At 45.8% G+C, this 21,674-nt stretch overlaps 1 long non-coding RNA gene and 1 other non-coding gene across 6 annotated transcripts; both read left to right on the forward strand.

The window, feature by feature from the left end:
* The first annotated feature begins 16 nt into the window (after nt 1–16).
* On the forward strand, nt 17–14,267 carry LOC112305075 (uncharacterized). Of its 5 annotated transcripts, none has more exons than XR_006656052.2 (9): nt 17–191; nt 2,421–2,562; nt 2,933–3,093; nt 3,451–3,828; nt 4,221–4,299; nt 6,886–7,023; nt 8,262–8,366; nt 8,926–8,973; nt 9,586–14,267. It is a non-coding gene; the product is annotated as an uncharacterized lncRNA (long non-coding RNA). The 5 variants fall into 5 exon arrangements; XR_011650823.1 differs by lacking the exon at nt 17–191 and adding an exon at nt 877–1,270; XR_002974799.3 differs by lacking the exon at nt 2,421–2,562.
* LOC112309596 (small nucleolar RNA SNORA81) lies at nt 4,352–4,526 on the forward strand. Its single transcript, XR_002975278.2, has one exon. It is a non-coding gene; the product is annotated as a small nucleolar RNA SNORA81 (small nucleolar RNA).
* Nucleotides 14,268–21,674: the final 7,407 nt, after the last annotated feature.

A 21,674-nucleotide genomic window follows, 5' to 3' on the forward strand; every position in this document is an offset into this window, starting at 1 on the left:
CAGGATGGTGGCCAGAGGTGGACAAGAGATTTGTGTACGGGATGGACGGACGATTTGGGGAGGCATCCGAGCCGCACTTCTGCAAGGGGCAAGGCGTCAGGGAAGTGGCGGTGGCCTGTGTGATGTCCTGGTGCTGGCGACGACCGAGAGGAACGGTGGCGGCGTGTCCCCAGCCCGCTGCGGCTGCCGAGGTCACGGTGGGGGGAGGGGCGGGTGCATTGCTGGCGAGGGGCGGGGCGGGTGCGCTCGGCCCCCTCCAGCCGAGAGAGATGCGTAGGTACCCGAGGGGCTGGGGGAGGAGGAGAAGAGAGAAGAAGCTGTGCGTCAGGGAACTGCGCTTCCAATTCCACCTCCCAGGGGGAGTCCTCCTACAACCAGCTCCTCCCTTTCTCCCCCTTCCTTACCGTTTGCCTCAGTGTCTCCATTCACGAGGTGGGGGAATGGCGCCGGGCCTGCCGTCCTTCCTGCTCCGCTCGCCGCGCCAGCGAGAATAAGGTTGCTAGACTTGGCAATAAAAATACCGGATGCTAGTTAAATTTAAATTTCAGATAAACGACAAATAACCTTTAAATAGAAATATGTCCCCAACATAAAATAAAATTAAAATGTAAAACATTATTTGTTGTTTGTCTGAAATTTAACTGAGCATCCTTTTCTCTGGCCGCCCTAGACAAGAGTATCACGTGTACACCTCCTGACCATTTGCAGGGCGCATTTGCAGGGTGCTTTCATAGCGCTCCCTGGGTGGGGAGTGGTGCTAACCCCTGTTCTGATTCGACCGAAAGGCACTGCCCACCCTACAGAACTAGTGAGTGACGCGGCCAGGACGCCTTCAAAGCCCGTTTCAGTCCTGCTGTTCTTCACCAGGTGTGCAATTCGAAGACTCCCAGGGAATTCTTTCTCGTTGCTGGAATTACTCTAGTTAACAAAGGCAGATTTATCTTTCAGAAGGGCTGGAAAGTTGCCTTATGTTCAAGTTCCCCACTGTGGCATTTACATTATATTTGGGGGAAGAAATAACTGCATTAAACGGTCGAAGAATATTTATTTACTATATAATGTCGAAAGTTTATTTTATATACTATATCACAATGGCATATCATTTGCTTTTGATGCAATTGGAGGTTTTATTCACATGTATTGCAAGAGATCCATACATCGCGGTAAAGGCAGAATTAAACTAGTGTAGTGAGTAGAAGCCAAGAGCTCAGATTCTGGAGTGAGATACACCTGGATTCATAGCCCAACTCCATCCCTTTGGTGGCAACAGGCAAGTTACGTAATCTCCTTGGGCCTCGGTGACCTCTTCTTTGAAGTATAGACGATGATAACTGTACACTTCATGGGACTGTTGCATTAAATCCTTGTCAAGTGTCTGGGACATTGAAAGTACCTAATTAACTTTAGCTGTTATTAGCCATTATAATTTGACTTTTAATAAGTGTGATTCTTAGGCTTAAATCGTTAAATAATTTTTAAATTTTAAGTTGAAAAAAGCCAAGCAATTAAGAATGTTATGGATATCTTGAATTTCAGTGAAAAAAAAACCATACTGTTCAGTAATAATTAAAACATATTTTAGACTCCAATATAACAATTTTACCAAATCAAGTATCTATAAACTGGGCTAATATAATAAAATATTTACATATCTGTATCACTCATTGCTCTGCATGTATAATTTTATGTATTTTCATTTTAATTGTGTTCTATGTAAACAGGAAGAAACATTACCAGCATCAAAAATGACTACAGGGTTATGGTTAAAGTCAGAAAATGGGTTTACAGTCAGTGACTATGTCTAGTGAGGTAGACAGCATGTTTTATTCTTTCTTTTTATTTTTAAAAGATGTTACTTATTTATTTTTAGAGGACTCTAAACAAAGTTTGGGCTTGTGTAGTAAATTAGTGAAGGAGTAACAGAATTGGTTTATGGAAGCTTTTCGGCCCTGGATTCCTCACTCCAGGGATAAGGGTGTCTCCCTTAGCTCCTCTGCAGCAAGGAGGGCACGTTTAGCTGCAGAGATTTATTTCCCGTATTCAAGGCAACAAAGGAGGATCCATGGGCCCTTCTCGCACCAGCTGCTTGTCAAGTAACTTTAAATCAAAGTAGTCTATATGCCACTGTGGGATATTTTAGGGTGGCCTGCCGTGGGCCCCAACACTGTTATCAAAGTTCACTGCTGCATTTTCTTTTAATCAAACTTTCCTTAACTGTAGGCTTTATTATGATCAAGGCTGTATAAGTCACAGTTTCCTATTGAAAAGATACTTATTTTTAAAGTGAATCATAATCAGCAAATACATATCAGAACAATTTACCTCGGAGCTGAAAACACAGAGCTTGTTTTACTACTTACATGTCTTACTCATAGAAGAAGAATAAGGGATATGTTTGTTTTGGTTCTTTAATTATGTAGCTGGTGTCTCTAAGAAACTGAGGATTCCCAAGTCTGCAACGGCACAAAATTCTAATTAAAAATGAGACACTGAGGCCTGGCCAGTGGCTCAGTGGGTTGGAGTGTCCTCTGGTACGCCGAAAGGTCGCAGGTTCCATTTCAGGTCAGGGCACCTGCCTGGGTTGTGGGTGTGACCCCCAGTCTGCGCACTCATGAGAGGCTACCAAACAATGTTTCTCTCTCACGTGGGTGTTTTTCTCTCTCCCTCTCCCTTCCTCTCTCTCTAAAACCAATAAACGTAGCTTCACATGAGGATTTCTTTTAAAATGAGACACTTAAAAGGATTTTATGATGAAGCAGTTTGATTAATTATAAACTTAGAAGTGGTTCTGTGTTGTGCTGTGTAAAAGCTGTTTGCAGACCAGAATTGTAAACTAAATATGAACAGTTCAGCATTTAGCCTTGTGCTTCAGAAGTCATTTGATGGAGCCTTCATTTTTACCACATAATAATTTAAAGCTTTTGACTTTTAGATTCAAAAGGTGGTTCTGGCACTGAAGTACTATCTGGAAGTGACTTGTCATGCCTGCTTTGTGGAATCGGTATTCAAAGTGAAATGCAAAAAAAATGCAGACTGTCACAGCATATACTGGTTATTGGTACTCCAGGGAGGTGTTAAATAAAAGATATCTTTGTAAGTATTACCCCGTTTTTCCTAAAGCATTTTTTAACCAGTGATATGTGGGGTGTGGGAAAAGAATAATTAGCCTAATCGCTTCAGCCAGTTGCCATGCGTAAATATCTAGAGGTAATACAAAGTCTTCTCTTTAATAGACTTTCTGTTTTTAGAGTGATTTTGGGTTAACAGACAAATTGAGAAGATAGTACAGAGAGTTCCCATATACCTTGTACCTGGTTTTGCATATTACTAACATATTAGTATGGTACATTGTTAAAATTAATGAACCAACATTGATACATTATTATAAATTAAAGTTCAGAGTTTACTCAGATTTCCTTAGTTTCTCCCTAATGTCTTCTTCTGTTGCAGGGCCCCACCCGGGTCACCACACCACATTTAATTGTCAGGTCTCCTCTTGGCTGTGGCACTTGGTCAGATTTTCTTCGTTCACAATGACGGGGGCAGTTTTGAGGAGCATCGGTCGTGTTGTTTTCGGAATGCCCCCATACTGACGTTTGTCTGATGTTTTTCTGGAGGTTAGACGGGTGTTAGGGCTTTTTTGGGAGGAAAACCACAGGGGTAAAGTGCCACTTTCTCATTATGTCGAGGTTTGGACTGTTGACGTTGGCCTTGATCACCTGACTGAAGTAGTAGTTGTGAGGCGTCTCCACTGTGAAGTTCCCCTTCTCCCTCCGGCTGCATACCACAGTCTTTGGGAGGAAGTCTGTATGTGGGACCCACACTTAAGTAAGACGTTTTTAAAAATTTTTCCAGAGTGGATAAGGTGCTTGTTTTGGATGAAGCAAATAAATGTGCAGAGCCGAGGGATTAAGGCTCAAGTCCACAAGACTTACCAGAAGTTAATCCAAGTGTTCACGTGTGACATGATTTTCCTGTCGCTGGCAGGCTGGTTAACTGTCGCAATGTAGCTGTGCAGTGCTATGTTGTCCTTTCCCCTGCCCAAAGCAAGTGTCTCCTACAATCTCTGTCTGGCTCACTTCCGTAGTAAGACAGGGACGCTTGGTCTCAAACATTATTTCTCCAAGTATTATTATGAAAACTGTGATATCTGCTTAACTGATGTATCAACATAGTCATTGTCTCTTTGTAAGGTTGTGTTGCTTTCTGCCTGATTCCAGTTGATCTGCTGCTAGTCATCCATCCATGAGATCCATTCCAAACTCTGGGGAAGAAGGAAGAATCGGCCCTTGAAAGAGGGTAATGTTTTTCTATTTGATATACCTAAAATTATAGCCAGGATTTTTTTTAAACCTTCTTATTTAAGCTCTGTGTTAAAATAGCAGAACCTGGTATGTCTAAGTATTTGTGATAAAGCTAGCAGAGCAAACACAAGCAGAAAAACAACTACTCCAGGAAGTAGAAAAAATAAGATGAACCTCTTTTTGAGTCCAGGGTACTTTGTTCTAAGTTTTGGTACAATAATAGCTGCACTTGGGAAGAATTAATAGAATGAATTTCTAACTGGTCTCTTCCAATGGTAAAGATGAGAGTTAGAAGTCAAATGGCTATTTCTTGCAACTCTGATATGAATTAACATCTTCCTCTCTGAAACACTGTAGGAAAGGAAACTGCATGTTCCTTGTGATGTATGGGAGATCGACAAGTGCATAGGCTGATCTGTTTCGAAACCCAAGGCAAAAGCTAGATTGGCTTCTGAGAAAAATATGTGACAGGAATTTCAGTTTCTAATGTGATAAGAGTGGCTATTTCCCAGTAATTAAGATACTGTTACTATGTAATTATTTCCTTAATTCACTGAAGCAGGGTCTGGTTACAATGTAGCTGTAAGGTGCCACCTTGTCTTCGCCCCTGCTCAAAACAGAACTGTTTCCTTTCTGGCCCTGCCGGCTGTGGTGCTGTAGCCAGCAGGGATGCAGGGTCTCATACACAGTTCCCAGTTTAAACACTGAGTTGGCCAATGACTCGAGCATTAAGTCTGTTGCTACTGAAATATCTCGCAGGTGGTGACAGACAGACACATTATAAGAGGGAATTCAGATAAGGGACAAACCACATTTTCATTATTATGATTGATTGGGAGTTCAATTCCTTATTTAATTACAATATTTACCTCCAAAAGTTGATTTTGAGGAGATTTTAAGTCGTCTTTGTCAGCTCAAGCTCTGGGGTGAGGAGGATAAAGACCAGAGCCCACAGTGAGCCATATGCTGTCTGTGAAGTTCATTACTATTTCGTGGCCCAGAAGAGTGTGCAGCAGTTGCTTTTGAATCAGAATGTGAATATACACTATTGTATCTCAAGCTCATGACTTTTATGTACAACCAGTGTCTGTGGTTACAAACTGTGATCTGCCCACTACTTGTGAAAACTATATTCTTAGTTGAGTATTTATCATCTTCGTTGAATTATTTGCTTTTATTCTGGTGAATTAAAGTCATGTATTGCTTTTCAAGTGTGTTGTCAGCTAGACAACCATGGAAATCAGGTAAATGAATGAGGAAAATAACCTTACCCCCTAGTAATATGATGAGATGTATTTAAAATGTGCTTGGGAAGATTCGTGGTTGGTCAGAACACAGTGGAAAGTAAATGTGAAATTAAAAGACCAGATGTGGACTTTATACAGTTGATATTCAAAGGAAAAATCAATGTTGCTGTTAGTTCTGGTTGTCTTAACTTGCCTGAGTCTTTTTTTTTTTTTTTTTTTTTGGTCATGTTGCTCAGATCTTGTGCTTTCTTGGTGATTCCTCCATAACTGGGATTTTCTCAGCATTTGCTGGTAGCAGTTTTTATTGATGATGGCATAGGTATAGTGGCTTTATCAATAAATAAATTGAATGATGTCTTGCTACCAATGTAAAATTAATTTTGTTTAAAAAAATATAATAGTTGGAAAGAATAGGAGACAAGGAGGTGCCCAGAAATGGCGCTGGCCTGACTGAGGACACAGCCTCGTAGGGGAGACAGCGTGAAGTTTGGATAGAGAGTCAGTGTTTCCGTATTTGTTTTCCTCTTGTCCTGGTTCTTTGATGTTTTAAGTTGCTCCAGCCAAGACATGTTTGATTGTTGTATTACGTGTTTTGGTGGTAAACATACTTCAGTCATTTGTGTTACAGTGTATGAGATGATCAGAAAACAGTGATAAATATGGGTCACCACAGCAAATTGTGGAGGTCCCGCCCCCCGTGTGCTGAAAAAGATGTGAGTCCTGGATCAAGTCTGTGCAATTGGGCTCCCTGCAGGGACGGACACACTCTCTGTGCTGCCCAGCGCCGCAGTGACAGGCCGCACGCGGCTACTGGAATGTGGTTAGGGCGCCTGCGGACTGAATCTTCTGTTTCCTTTGGTTTTAATTTAAACTCCGATAGCCACAGGTGGCTAGGGACTATTGTTTTGGACGGCGTAGTCCTAAATCATAGTTAACCTTCCAGAGTTTCCATTTGCCGTTTAGAATGTCACATGTGTATGAAAATGGATTACATAACTGTTCTTTCGGGTTTGTCCCTGGTGTTTCCGTCCGTCCCAGGCTGACATCTGCTCTTGGCCCACTTTGGCATGGGATTTAATTTCATTGCTCAAGATGCCTGATAGACTCTGACCTTACAGCCAGATGAATTCCTTTGCACTAACAACAAAAGAAATATTTTCCTCTAGACATTGTGATTAGCACCTAGTGCTCCAGTTCCAAGTACTCTATGTATAATCTTAGCAAAGAACCAGCCACTGACGGTTAACAAGTAGCCCATATTGTTATAGTTCCTGTCGTGTTTGGTAAGTGAGATTCTGATGACTAATTTTCCTTCTGTTCGGAACGGGCTGTAGGAGGAACATTTGGGAGGAAAGCCACGGCCATGAGCATCGAAGAACTCAAGGGGATTCTTCACGACACTGAGACTTTCCGCCCCCCTGTAGGGAAGGACGTTTCAGTAAATGCAGCCGAGCTACACTGTAATTCCTGGGGTGAGGCAGTTTTGAATGCAGTGCTTACTGTTGCTGAACGGGCGTCCACACACGCATTGTGCCTCTTTATTTGGAAATATTTGCATCTTGTCTCAATGTTGATAGCAGATCAGAAATACAGGTTTTGATAGAAAATGACTTTAGTCGTGAGCTCTGTGAGGAAAGTCGTTGGGTTTGTCCTCTTTCAAGTTACACTGTTGGGGTTGGGTATGAAAGATGAGGTTGTAAAGTCTTTGCTAGAAATTTATTTCCTAGTTCTATAAAATGGTTATATTGAGTGTTTCCTATCAGTTGTGGACTGAAAGATATGTGCTATATAAAAGCAGCCAACTACATTCAACTAGTATGTCTGCCTTTCTTGTGTTAGTCATCAGACTGGATAGAACAAATTTTAAATGATTTTTCAAAGAAAATACTTGAATTCATTTTGTTTGGTACTGTGTTTTTATTCAGTAAAGCATTCTATTAGTGGTAAGCATGAAATGGAGCCTTCTGCTAAGCACCAATGACTATATCCTAGGGTTAAAAATAGAAAAATTTCCATATTATATATTGAATGTTCAATAAATTACAATAAAATGTATTTTCCTTTAAAGTTGTTTGGTCCCTATTCCTTAACATTTGTACTTTTTGCCATAACTGCATATTTTCCATTTTTAGAAAGAGGGGAAGGGAGGAGAAAGAGAGGGAGGGAAACATCAATGTGTGGTTGCCTCTCGCATGCCCCCCACTGGGGACCTGGCCTGCAACCCAGGCATGTGCCTGACTCAGGATCGAACTGGCCACCCTCTGGTTCATAGTCCAGTCAGTGCTCAATCCACTGAGCCACACCAGCTAGGGCCAAGTTGTCTGTTAAACTAATCAGCAAAACTATGCTTCCATAATAATAACATGGAGTTGCTGTAATAGGCTTATTATGGAAGGATTGACATGGAGTATAATCCTTGTTTTTTCCCACTCACAAATTGCTTATTTAGCAGCCTTTGTCTTGACCACAGCTTATTTTTCAGAAAGAATCACTCTGGTAGGCAGTGAAGGTTTCACTAGTGGTTTCAATTGGTATCACCTAGAAAAAAGTATGGTAATGAATTTCTAGGTGTGAGCAGCCCCCTTTATCTCTCGAGTCCTAGCACCGATGCTTGCCACTTTCTTCACCATAAAACTGCTCCTGTGCCAAATAAAACAAATGCTGGATTCCTCGAAGTATCCTATCAATTAAAAGTCATCACTGTCTCCAGGAAGTGTGCAAAAGGAGATCCTCCAGGATGAAACACAGGATGGCGCCTACCCTGGATGCCCATTCCCAGCAGAGACCGGAAGGCGGTGGAGAGAACGGCACAAAGGTGAGACAAAAACGAACAAGCATAATTTGTGTTGTATTAGGAAAAGGTAACTACAGAGGCCACCTCTGCTAAGAGGTCTTCACTGCCCTGTTAATGATGCAGATTTTGTAATATTTAGGGTCAAGGCTGTCCGTTATCCCCATCCAAGAGCACCTTTGACCCTTTCTTACACTCAGCAGCATTAGGCACCACCACCCCCCCTCACGCTCCCTCCCAGGGCCCACCCCCACTTCCCCCCTCCTCTGTGTATGGCCCTCTGCTGTCTCTCCACATGCTGAGGCTTCCTGGGTGCTCCTCAAGGCATCAGCCCAGCCCCTCCCTGGGTGGCTCTAATGACCATTAGCACTTCAATCGATTCATTCCAAACCCGACTTCCTGTCTTGCTCCCGCACTGTTTATCTTATTACCCTGAGCCTCCCTCTCTTACCTAGGCTTTGGCAATGGCCTCCAAGCTGCTTCCCAGACCTTGGTTTTCCCTCATCCAAACCATCTACCACTCAGGTCACAGGGTGGTCTCATAAAAATATAAGTTCTTCAATGGCTTTCCTTTCTGCCTCAGATTCCCTGCCTTTGGTGTTGCATCTAAAAAGTCATCACTAAACCCAAGGTAATTAAGATTTATTATTTATCCTTTTGCATGTGGATGTCCAATTGTTGTGGCACGTGTGTTGAAAAGACTGTCTTTTCTTCATTGTGTTGTCTTTGCTCTGTTGTCTAAAAGCAGATAAATAGAACTGACTGTACTTACGTGAACCTATTTCTGGGCTCTTGCAAGGGAAACTGTTTTTCTCCTCTGCTCACAGAATTCTACTCAGACTACTTAGCTTCTGGCACTTCTGGTCATTAAATGTTGGGGCTTTTCCCACATGAAGTAATTCTGTGACACCGGCTGGGTGTCCTACAATTTCACTCAATTCTGGCACTAACCTGGAGACAGCGTCAGTCCCCACAGGTTGAGGGGTCAGTCCCACAAGACTGCCCCTGTCTCACACACTTAAGATGCCAAGTGCAACACCAGGTTGTTACTTATGCTTCTGACTGGCTGTATGTTAGGGATTCCCATGACCGCCCTCTCAGGTTCTATGAATTTTCTAGAGTGGCTCACGGAACTCAGGAAAACATTTTACTTACCAGAGAAAACATTTTACATGCCCCCAACTCTGGCTTTGCTAATAGAGACCACACACATGCCACTGATGCCCACTTTTCTGATTTGCAGTCTTACAGCTTCTCCAAAGCACATCTTCTAGCTTCTGTATTCAAAGTGCTGGGGAGGGAACTGGGCAGAAGCCCGCAGACCTGTCCGTCCTGGAGAAAGAAAATGCTGGGCCTCGCAGGAAACAAAGCCATCCCCACAATGCTCGCAAAGCTCAGCACGTCCACAGCAGAATGCTGCGGGTGCAGCTTCCTTTGTGAGCCTGCAGCTCTGATCAATGACCAATCAACAGTCTGGACACTCCAGGGCTGCCCCCCTTGGGGGCCAGATTTATTGTGTAACCTCCGGCACCCCTCACTGTGCTCTGATTTGGTGACTTCATCTGCAAATCAGAGTGAATTTCAACGTCTCGTTAATGAGGGAATATAGAAATTACAGATGACTCAGAGCCTGCTGAAGACAGGAAACAGGAAAGACTGTGGGAGAGAACAGGACAGAGAACTGCTTAAATGCAAATATTTGGAAAATGACTTGGGCTTGCTCAATGGGGATTGAGAAGGAACAGATATTCTTAATGCAGAAGTAGGAACATCAGAAAAGACGGGAGCTGTGCACCCTCAGTCACTCAACGATACTTCTTCCCGAGGGAGCCCTTCCAACGTTTCTGGAAAAACGAGTTAGTGCACGTAGAGGCCTCACGTTTCCCTAGATGACCCCTGATTCTTCCCTTTTGTACTTCACCTGTGTGGTCAACTCATTTCTTTGTTGAGTCCATGTATCTGATCCTAAAATAGCAGGCCAAGCTGCTACAAATTTTGAAGTTTTAGTCAAGATGGTGAGGTCTGCACTGACAGTTCAAGTTAAACCACCTCAGTGCCCAGTGTTGCCATGAACCCTGCAAGTATCTGGTACGCGCCATGGAAATGGTTGCCCCGGGCACGGTGGGAGTCATGGTATCTTGCAGTCTCCAGTGGGCAAGCATCTACGGTCCAGTGGGACAAGACTCATGGTTCCCACATGCAGACACCGTTCCCATGGATGACATGAAGGGACAGACGCTGTCAGCACTGATTTGGGCAGTACCAGCTCCAGGCACAGGAAGAGCGTCCCTGGGAGCAGAGAGCAGACAGGAGGAGCAGGAGGGCCTGAGGACGAGCGGGGTTTGGGTGGCTGCAGGAAGACAGGCAGTCTGTTGGAGGCCAGAAGGGAAAGAGTGGCAGTGGGGGGCGACACCTGAGGAACAGGCATGTGTCTGAGAGCAGGGAGGTCAGGGTGGCTTGTGGGGACCTTGACTGTAAGGCAGAGGAGCCAGTGCATGGCGAGGGCTGCAGGAAGTCACAGGAGTCTGTGTTTTCATTTTTAATGATAACTTCCTTGTCACTATGAATTAAGCTCTATGCAAAAGGGATTGCCTGCAGGGTGGACCCAGATGGCTGGGGACCAGGAACCCGGTTCTATCAGGGCCTGGTGTTGATGCAGATGAGGTGAGGAGGACCTAGTCTGGGTGGTGGGAGTGGGGACGGAAGGAAGGAAGGAAGAAGACCCTCTGAAGAAAAGCAGAAGCCCAGCAGAAGGCAATGAGCGATCTGGGATGGGGTTAAGGAGGAGGAGAGAGGTGGAGTTTGAAGCACTGCTGACAGAGGAGGCAGCACTGGCTTCCTGAGTTGCAGTGGGGGGCAACGTGTCTGGTTTCCGACTGTGTTGAGGGAGAGGTGCAGGAGACACATGGGTGGAGAAGTGCAGCAGGTGATGAGATGGAGGCAGACGGGACTGCAGATGCACCACCGAGCATAAAGACACTCAGAAGTTTAAGGAACCCTCATTTCATGGTGCAGGTACCATCGTGCTCACATTTCCTTTCCACTGCACACCAGACAGCTTATCAGCAAGAAAGTCCTGTGTGCGGCTTCAGTTGGAACTCCCTTCCCTCTGAATTCCAGCACACTCACTCTCCAGCACACTCACTCTCCAGCACACACACTCTCCGGCATACTCACTCTTCAACCACCTCCTCTGTATATTCATCTAGAACACTGCCTGCCCCCTATCCCCTCACCCCACCCAGCAAGCTTGACCTCTATTCTTACCCACCTCCCTGGTCAGATGAGGAACCATCTGGTACCTCTGCCCTCCTCTCCTTGCTTCCTGTCCTTCCATCCAACAAACCCAGACTATGGGTCACTCCCAACTTCTCTGCTCCTACCACACCTGCCAGGCTACTGGAGAAGCGTGTGACCCACCAGGCAGGCAGCCTCACCGCAAATGGCAATCTCTAGCTGCAGGCAGAGCACAGGCTGTGTGACTGTCCTTCACTTGTCCTGGACTTCTTCCTCTCCCAGTCTCTTCACCAGCCATGCTGGGGCTCCCCCTCCCCCAGGGCCTGTCCTCCCCACTCTCAGCTGATGCGTGCACATACCTCCTGCTCACAGAGAAAGGAGAAGACCTCACACACTGCCAGCTGCTCATCCCCACGTGTGCCATGGACGTCCCAGGCTCGCCAACCCTCTCCATTCCCTCTCTAAGGCACACTGAAGGTCAGGGCCGGGACTGCGGCAAGGCAAGTGAGGCGCTCATTTGGGGCACAGCATTTAAGGGAACAAAAAAGTACAGTAATCAAAAGCAGTCATATTTAAATGCAAAGCTCTATTTAAAAATACATTTTCATGCAAAAGTCCACAATGAACAAAATATCCGAACTTAAACAGAGACAGGATCCAACGCTGCATTGGTTTACTCCACCCTGCCTCACTCCCCTCAGCCCTGCCCTGCTGCCAACTACACCTCGCCCACTAGTGCTGAATGTTTCAGACCGGCAAGTGATCTTGATTCTGCATTCATCTGTCTATCGTGGAAACAAGGTTTCGCCAAAAACACTTACACTACTGTATCCAGTATGTATTTTCACTTAAAGAAATTCTGGTGGCCACCAGTGGGCTCTATGAACCGTGGAATGCAGACCTGCCCCTTGAAGAAACCGTCAGGAGAGGGTTCCGAAGTTCTGTCCCACCATGGAGGGATCAAGGACTCCCCTCCTGAGCAGTGCTGAGACAAAAACAAGCCCCAGGGTTCATAGGAGGAGACGGCATAATCCGAAGGGAAGACCAGAGGACTGGAACGAGGACTCTCAGGGGGAAAAACTAAGTCATTTCACCATTCCATTCCGACTCCAGGTTTCCCCTTGATGGGAAAGTAAAGTATTACAATGCAGACTGCCCCTCCGAATGTCCCTTCTCCATGGGAATACACTCAAATTTTAGTTCCCTTATTCTAGTCTGAATAGTTTCATAGGAATCGTGTTCTCTTTTTTTAAATCTAATATTCAAAATGCTCCATGAAACATGTAGTAAAGATGAAAGTGGTAGGTTTAAAAGCTATGAGCATAAACTGATGAGGATTTTCTAGGAAGCTACAGTAAAAATCAGTTGTACTACGTCGTACTTTTTCTTTTAATCTTCCAAGTCCCCTGGTAGGGTAATCCTTGGCTCTTGTCCAGGGATGGCAAAGGAAAGACAGAAAATTACCTGTAAATTCTCTATGCTAACTACATCAATTTCCACATTCTAAGAATTGTTTTTGCCTAGCTTGCTCTGGTGATCTATTCCCGTTAAACAAAAGTGCCCCTGTAAAACCAGTCCAGGAGCCAAACAGGCATGTTAAAAAAAAAATCACAAGTCATTCAGAGTTCAGTGGAAAGTTCGTAGTTTCAAATTGGTAGATTTTCTTAGTAAATTTGCTGTACCCACTGATGCTGAAAAGCATAAATGGTTCTCCCGTAGTAGTAATTGCTTATCCTATCTGCCTCAGTAGGAAGGGAATAACCTGAAGTTAAATTTATAATTCTTTTTTTGTATGGAAAATTAAGTATTCTCTTAGTTGTAACATCACTTATTCATTCAAATTTGAGGACTAGAGTCGATTAGTATGACTCATCTAGAAAACACAAATTCTACTCAATAACTGTCCTCGGGTGTTTTGTGGCTATGACTTCAGCTATGAAATTTTAGCTTACGCCATGGTTAAGGGTGATTCAGAGTTCTCTCTCCACAAAGAATTAGTCCTTGATTCAGTGTTAGTCCAAAGACTTTAAATTCCAACTTAGCAGAAATCTGGGCAGAGGGGAAACTCGGGTTATGTTACTGTTGCCCACTGTGGGCCACTTGAGACCTACTGTGTGAGTTCAGTGACAAGATCCCCACCGACGTGAACTAAGCATTCACCTTTCTTCACAAGTTACATGTGCGGGTAGACAGACTTCCGTTCACTGATGGAAAAACAAAGGCAGATGTGCTGAATGAACGAACATGCAGAGACAAGCCCCGAGCCTTCACTAAGGAAACTTGCAGCGTGGGGATGATGGAGTGCTCTTATAGTTTAAAGACGTTATGTTAAAAATCATTAAAAATTTCCAGTAATGAGGCTCAACATATAGAATTTGAAACAAACAGAAAAGGCAGAAATATAAAGCAGGCCTCATAAAGGTCAAATATTTGCTTTTCTAAGCATGGCCCTCTGTATTCATTCTCGAGCTCAGTGGTTTGGGTTGACAGGGCTGCTTGCCCTTTTAGATACAATTCTTGTCCTGGCCCGCATTGCTCAGTGGATTAAGCGCTGGCCTGCGAACCAAAGGATCGCCAGTTCAATTCCCAGTCAGGGCACATGCCTGGGCTGTGGGCCAAGGTCCCCAGTGGGGGGCACACAAGAGGCAACCACACATTGATGTTTCTCTCCCTCTCTTTCTCCCTCCCTTCCCCTCTCTCTAAAAATAAATCAATAAAATCTTTTAAAAAAATACAATTCTCGGCAGTTCTTTTCTTGCCTACTTAAGAAGCAAACTTCTTTTTCCCGCTCTAGCAACAGTCACTGACACGGGCGTGCTCACTGTACAGCACCGGCTTCACGTAGGTGGTCATCACTCTGTACATCTCACAGCGACCTCTGAGGGAGAAGTGATCGCCCCGTTTTGCAGAAGAAGAAACTTAGGTACAGAGGCATGGGGTTCACCATGTAATGCCCATAAATTCAGACGCCCTGGCAGCCCCATAAACCCCAGCATAGGTCCAGGTCCCATCCCTGATCTCCTCCTCGCCTGCCCCTCCTTCCCGGCGCTGGCCCAGCTGCCCCTCCTGGAGCTCCCATCAGGGTGGGAGGGCAGGGAGCAGGTGGGGCAGGGCCAGGAGGAGCGGCCCAGGAAGGCGAAGAATTCGCTCACTGTGTGAAGCTTGGGGGCACTCCTGTTTTGTTACCTGCTACCTGCACATACTGTCAGAGCTTGTTCTCATTTTCTTTGTCACAAACCCTTTCCTAACCCTCCATCTCGACTTCGCTAAATAGCACTGCTTCACCAGACAAGGGGCAAAGCTGTCCTCCGTCGTGTACGCACAGGATCTCCCCAGAAGGAGAAGTGGCCCACCCGGGGCAGGGGTCGGAAGTGGCAAGTGCTGCTGTGGGTGGAAAGAGAGAGAGGGAGAAACAGGTTGGGGGAGGGGAAAGAGAGACAGACAGACAGAGGGAACAGGGAGAGGAGAAGAGAGGAAAGGATAAAATACAGCAATCGGTGAGCATGTCTTAAAGGGAAGTTTATGTAGCTAAACGTTTGTGCTGATCTCTCCCCACCCCCCCACCCCCAATTCCTGGAAGAGCTCTCCTTCGGTTATTAGAAAGCAAAACGTAAACAGTTTTTAAATCTGTGATTGCTTTCTCTTTTTCTTTTCTTTTCCTCTCCAGTTGCATCATGTATTTCAATCCTTCCATTCTTTCTGTAGGGCCCATGGCCTACTACTCATATCATTTGGCCTTACAAAATATACAGGGTTGGTTTTTTTTGTTTGTTTGTTTTTTTGCCTCAGTTCATTAAACCACAGAGAGTAATCATTTATAATTGATAATTTGTTAAAAAAAAAAACGTTGGCATTAAACCATAAATAAGCTGATTCATTGTTAGTAGAGAACAAATACATCTGTTCCTTCACTCTACCCACTCCGACTGAAAATCCTGAGCAGGCATCACATCAGATACTATGTATACGTGCAAATGTTCGCACAAGTTTATATTCCTTCCAGGTCCCCACGTCAGACTTGCACTCAGAAAAACACATTGAACTGTACTCCTACCCCCAAAACTACAGAGTGACATGCACACAAACAAAATAAAAACTTCACACAGTCTTACATACAGATAAAAACCTCATATAAATAAACATTCTCAGAATGAGTCAGGAGATGTGTGGCTCTTGTTGGGCGGAGGAGGGACAGAGTGGCCCAGCACGCCCGCCCCGGTGCCCACATGCACACCCCACAGGGAGGGGGCAGCGGTCGGGCTCCGGTGTTCACTTGGGAGCATCTCCTACAATGGGCTGTTTTCCCGGGAAGACCCTGAAAGAGGATGAAAGACCAGAAGGCTTCCTGGTTCAGAACGAAGTACTGTCACTTTTATTGGGAGAAAGTACACAAAGATTTTGAAATAGTTTGGAAATAAACAGGGAACAGGGACGACTAAAATGAAGATAGTGAACAAGACAGTGGCTGCTCTAGAGGAAGGAAGGTAAGGATTTGCAGAACAGAAGGGAGCTACAGAAACTATTAGAAAAAGAATATTATAGCATCAAGGTGATGGGGTTGAAAAACTAGAGAAGTTGTGATTTACATTGTCAGAATTCGGAGGAATAGTGAAGGCAGAGAAAGGATGGGGAGACATACACTTATGGGGAAAATTCAGTGAATAGGGTGAGTTTTATTGACCGTGAAAAGAGATGACCAAACCCTGAAACCAAGAAAAAACAGAAGTAAACACAGAACCAGGTTTGACAGTTGACCGGCTTAGAGCCTAACACAGCTGAAGCTTATCGAGGTAGAGCCAGGCTTGACTGGCTCAGTTAATTTGCTGTCTGACTTCTGTCAGCTGGGGTAATTCCTCGCAGACCCTGTACGGGCCCTGTCCCATGAATTCAGACAGACCACAGCAGTGGGTTCTAAAACCGGTGCATGATCCTGCAAGGCCTGAGGTGGAGAGATGGGGTGGAACCTGGCCTAGCCTCCTGCTGCCCACTGGGTCTGGGCAGGTGACCCAACTTCTCTACACCCCACGGTCATTCCTGCCTGGAAGGGTGCAGTGCGGACTGAATGCAGGAACAATAACGAGTGTGCAGTGCCGGGCCCAGCGATCCTCGGGGGCTGGTGGACGGCCCTCGTCCTCACGCCCGCCTCCCGCTGCAGAAAGCGCTTCTCACTGAGGACCTGCAGAGGCGGTCTTCATGTGCACCCCATCGTCACACGGAAGGACCTGCTGTGGTCCCCGTCTCTGGAAGTACATTGCTGTTAATACAGCGCCGCCCGTTGAAATAACGCAACATCTCCTTGGCTGCCTCCCCCTCCTTTACTGCCCGCCAGCCTCTCCCACCCACCCACCCTGCTGGGTGCTCTTTCCTCCCCACACTTGCTCCGTGGTGATCTCCTCCATTGCCTTTCTCCCGGACTTAAGATTTCTATAGACTCTGAGCTGCACACGGGAATGTCTTCACTTAAACGTGTCACGTAAGTCTTAATGCTTAACGTGTCTAAAGTGGAATATCAAACACACGTTTGTGAAACGGCGACTGAATGGAACTTAAATGTCCCCAGGACCAGAATCCTCTTCTCCTCACGTGGCATGCCAGCCACAGTTGGCGTTTTGTCTGGGGATCTGTGTTCCCTGCTCTCTGAGAGTCCGCAGACCTGTGGAGGGTGGAGCCCACGGTCCTTCTGGTCTCCAGCTCCCCTGGAGAATCCCCACCGCTCTGCACAGAGTGGATACAGACGTAGGAACTGCTGGTTGAACTGAATGAAGGCTTGCTGAACGCTTCCCACATTCATCAGATGCTCAGACTTTCCTTCCATGGAGCCTCGCCCGCAGTACAAGGGCCCCAGTGTGCTTCTCCCTGACGCCACCGGCCCCAAAGCTGACACCGGAGGCCTGCGCCCCCTCCCTCTGCTCCGGCTTCTGCTGCTGTGGTTTGGCACCTTGGCATCCTCGCGCCATTCCAGGACGTGGCGGGTGGATGAAGCCGTACTAGGTACACCTGGCAATGGGAGCCGAGGGAGCCAGGGCGCACAGAGGCCCTCACTGCAGGCCATTCTCAAAACCCGCTTTCTTCCTTTCTCTTCCTCTCTGCACAGGGGAGGGGCCTCCCATGCTGATCATCTCCTGCATCAACTGTCCAGGGCCTCCCTGTGCGCTAGTCCTACCCTCAGCAGGGACCCCACAGGGACAGGGACAGCCTCAGAGAGGCAGGGCCTGGTCTCTGGGACCCTCCTTGGTCCAGCAGAGCTGCGCTGGGGATAGGGTGGGCCTCACTCGGGGAGGGGTGGGGGTGAGGCTGACACAGGCCTCCTTCCACACTGCAGGTGCTCAGCCCCAGTGACCTTGGCCTGGTCCCGCCCCTGACAGCGGGTCTCTCAGTTTCTTCTCCCCCCCTCCCTGCAGATGAGACACACGCTTTACCCCCGCGGCCATTCAGGGTTCTGTGCAAGATCCTAGGGGCTGCCTCTGACTGGATCATCTCTCCCACTCAGGAGCGTATATGCAAATGAGGTGAATGAGTGACATCTGTGTGGGGACAATCTTCAATGCTGTCAGATCGAAACTGAGTAAAACCCTGTGGGTCCTGTGATGGAGAGGCACGGACAGCACAGGAAAGTCACAGCAGATGCCCAGGAAATAGTTCTGGACTCTGATAGGGGGGCCGCAGGCCGGGCGGATGCAGCCGTTCGTGTTAGCGACTTTGCCTGTAAGTTCGGTTGTGCTGGTATTTTAGGGACAACTAGGAATAGAATACATTCTCTATTTACATTTTCTTAACAGTTAGTAATTGCTAGTCCCCACTGACTGCTTTATGTGGTTCAGCTTAACAATTACTAAGTATTGCTAACTTTATAGTTAGTAATTACTAAGTTAGTAACAATTACTAAGCTCTCATTGCCAGCTTTATGGAGCATATGCGGCTCAAGTCCTACTCAAGCCAAGTCCAAAAGGCAGTTATGAGTCTGTCTGGAATTTATAGTGAATGTTTTTTTAAGTAATTGGACTGTTGGTTGAGTATTAGAAACATTTTTCCACATTAAGAATTTTCTTATACTAAAACTTCTTAAAAGCCAGTAACTAAAGCGCTTCATACATGCAGGGGAGATCATCATCACCAAGCCCTTATCATATGAAATGGCAAAGGGACTTATCTCAGGAAAAGAAGATCAAAACTGTGAACAGTAAAATGACAACAAGCACACAACTATCAACAACTGAACCTAAAAAAAACAAAAGCAAACAACTAGAACAGGAAGAGAATCACCGAAATGGAGATCACATGGAGGGTTATTGGTGGAGAGGGGGGAGCATGGGGGAGAAAGCACAGGGAATAAGAAACATAAATGGTAGGCACAAAATAAACAGGGGGAGGTTAAGAATAGTATGGGAGATGGAGAAGCCGAAGAATTTATATGTACGACCCATTGACATGAAGTAAGGGGGGGGATGTGGGTGGGAGGGGGTGTAGGGCTGAGGGGAATAAAAGGGGGAAATGGGACAACTAATAGCATAATCAATAAAATATATTTTAAAAACAAATAATAAAATTTAAAAATTCAAAACCCTGGGCGGTCAAATGTCCTAAAGCACGGTAACAGTGCCTTATGGACCCTGCTGATTTGCAGCAAAAAAGTGTTAGGAGCAGTGGACAGTACCCCACAGCGGTACATGCACATCTTATCGAATACATTTCGCTTGGGAGTAAAGAAATTAGTAGAATAACAGAGTATCTGCTGGGCTGATAAAGATGAAAACGGGCCTATAGGAGGTAGTGGGCTCTTCGAAACATTTTTGGCTCTTGGAATATTAAATACTCATGTTTTAATCCTTGAGAATTTTTGCACTAGACCCGCCTGTATTTCTATGTAATCCAGGTAAAAGCACATTGGCTGTTTTGGAAGGTTTTTCTTTATTGCAAATGATTTAGTTACTTGGATATGCCTGCTGGAATTCAGCCTGCACAATTCTTTCCCTCCAGTTGAAGCAAAAATGTTGGGTTTTTTTTAGTACTTCCCCATCTGTAGTACCCAGGAATCTCTGTGGTCAATCAGAAACCTGTCACTCAGTGTCTTGCTGTGTGTGGATTACGGGTTTGCTCCACACTGTGGCTCTGAGATCCAGGCCAGGTTCCTTCCATCCTGCGTGAAAGACAGGTGAGGGCTTGGGGCAGCCTCCTGTCTCCGACCTGCTCACCTGTGTCCTTGCTGTGCAGGCCCAGTCACTCACAGAGCTATGCAGCAGAGTCGGAAATTGGCTCCTATTTCATTCTTGACTCATCAGTTTCCCTAATGGTCTCTAGTCTTCAAGCCAAGAGCCTGGACTTGACGTCTTAGCCAGCAATTTAACCTCAGTCTAGTCATTAACTGAGTAAGTCTGAATCCTAATTTCAGTGATATGCTGGCAAATGTTTAAAAACATTTGCTGTCACAGGATGGAGGGAAAGGGGTGCTGACTTAGAGCCTTTGCCAATCTCTTTGGTGTAAATACTCCCACTGCAGCCACTTTCAAGCTGACGAGGCGAAGACATTTAATGAAAGTGGAGCTGGGAGGAAATATGAGCCATTGGCTCTCCTCAGAGGGTCCCATTGACTCCACCACAGCACTGCGTCCTCTTCGGTGGAATGGGAATGATGATGAGTACATGTTCTTAACATAAACAATCTTAATGACTCAATGGAATTGCCCTGCGTGTCTTCCCACCTTCAGGACACCTCTAAGTGGAGTAATTGAGGATTAAATAGTGTGGAAGGCACTTAGCACCTTGCCTGGCACCTAGCAGGTGCTGATCCAGAGCCCTGCGGATGATATGAGGAGCTCGATCAGGCTGGAGGAAAGGAAGACTTTTGCTTCATTGTAATCACCCAGAGCTCCCATGTCCCATAGTTTCTGCCTTTCATTCCTGGGCCAGGCTGTGAGCTGATTCATTTCTCCAGGTGCTTCCTGCTTCTTCGTGAGTGAAGCCTATAGCTCTGTCCCAGTAGCTGTCACTGCCAGGAGTGAAAGCCTGGGCCTCCGAAAGAGTTCTCTCTCTGGAGGCCAGCTCCCCTAGATTCCCTCTCAGAGCTCTTACCTACAAAATGTCCATGCAACCAAATGATCTTTTCTTTTGGTTTTTGTATTTAATACAATGGAAACAACAACATCTAGTCTCCCTGTCCAGAATGAGTAAGCAAGCACCTGGCTCAGGGTGAGCTTCCACTCATTACTTACTGGTACCATCAGCTGTTCCTCAAAGGTAAGAGGAAAAGACCTGGGGTTCCTACGTTCAGACAGGGAAATGGCGATCCTCCCTTTATGTAACAGAGAGGGTCCTTAAAAAGTTGTGCATAAATCATTTTACCTTTCTTTTCTGAACAAAAAATTAGATGGAACAGAAACAAAAATAGTTTCTTCACTTTAAATCTGTGTGGGAGGAGTTGCCGCCTAACTAATGGGATCTAGAGTGGTCCCAACCCACCATCTAGTGGAAAGCAAGGGAAAAACCAAATTTAGAGCAAAAGCAGCGATTGCCATGATTTTGTTTTCAGTCTGTAATTCGTGGACAATGTATTTTTAAATCAGGATAATTTAAATTTAAATTCCCCATTCACTAGTTAAAAGATTTTATCCTATTATCTAAAACAAAAAGACAATACTAGTATTTAAATACTAAGCCACAAACCTAAATTTCCTATAGAGTGAGGAAGAAGGTCTGCTTGAGGACAGGAAGAATGCTCCCAAGCCTCGTGAGCGTGAACGTCCAGGACCAGCCATTCCCATTCCTCTGGCCCTTTTCTACCAACACGCTCTGTGTGTGTTCTGGCACGTGGACAAGGAATGCGGCAGAGCAGGGCCCTGTCTTCCCAACAGTCTGCTGAACACGGCCCGGCCCGGGACCAGGGTTCCGTTCATTTCCCAAGAATGCAACTGTCCTCTGCGACCTGGCGTTGCTGGGGGGGGGGGGGGGGATTTGTGGGGTGTGAGTGTGTGTTTTCCTCTCCTTTTATTATTCAGGCTGCTCATGACAAACATAACCTGCTTCCTCCTCTCGGTGTTTATGAGGATTTCCTTTCCTGTCTACGTCAAAAACAATAGCAGCCCAATCAACTGAAGCAGC

This window comes from Desmodus rotundus, unplaced genomic scaffold, assembly GCF_022682495.2.
Source record: "Desmodus rotundus isolate HL8 unplaced genomic scaffold, HLdesRot8A.1 manual_scaffold_160, whole genome shotgun sequence".
NCBI classification, from domain to species: domain Eukaryota; kingdom Metazoa; phylum Chordata; class Mammalia; order Chiroptera; family Phyllostomidae; genus Desmodus; species Desmodus rotundus.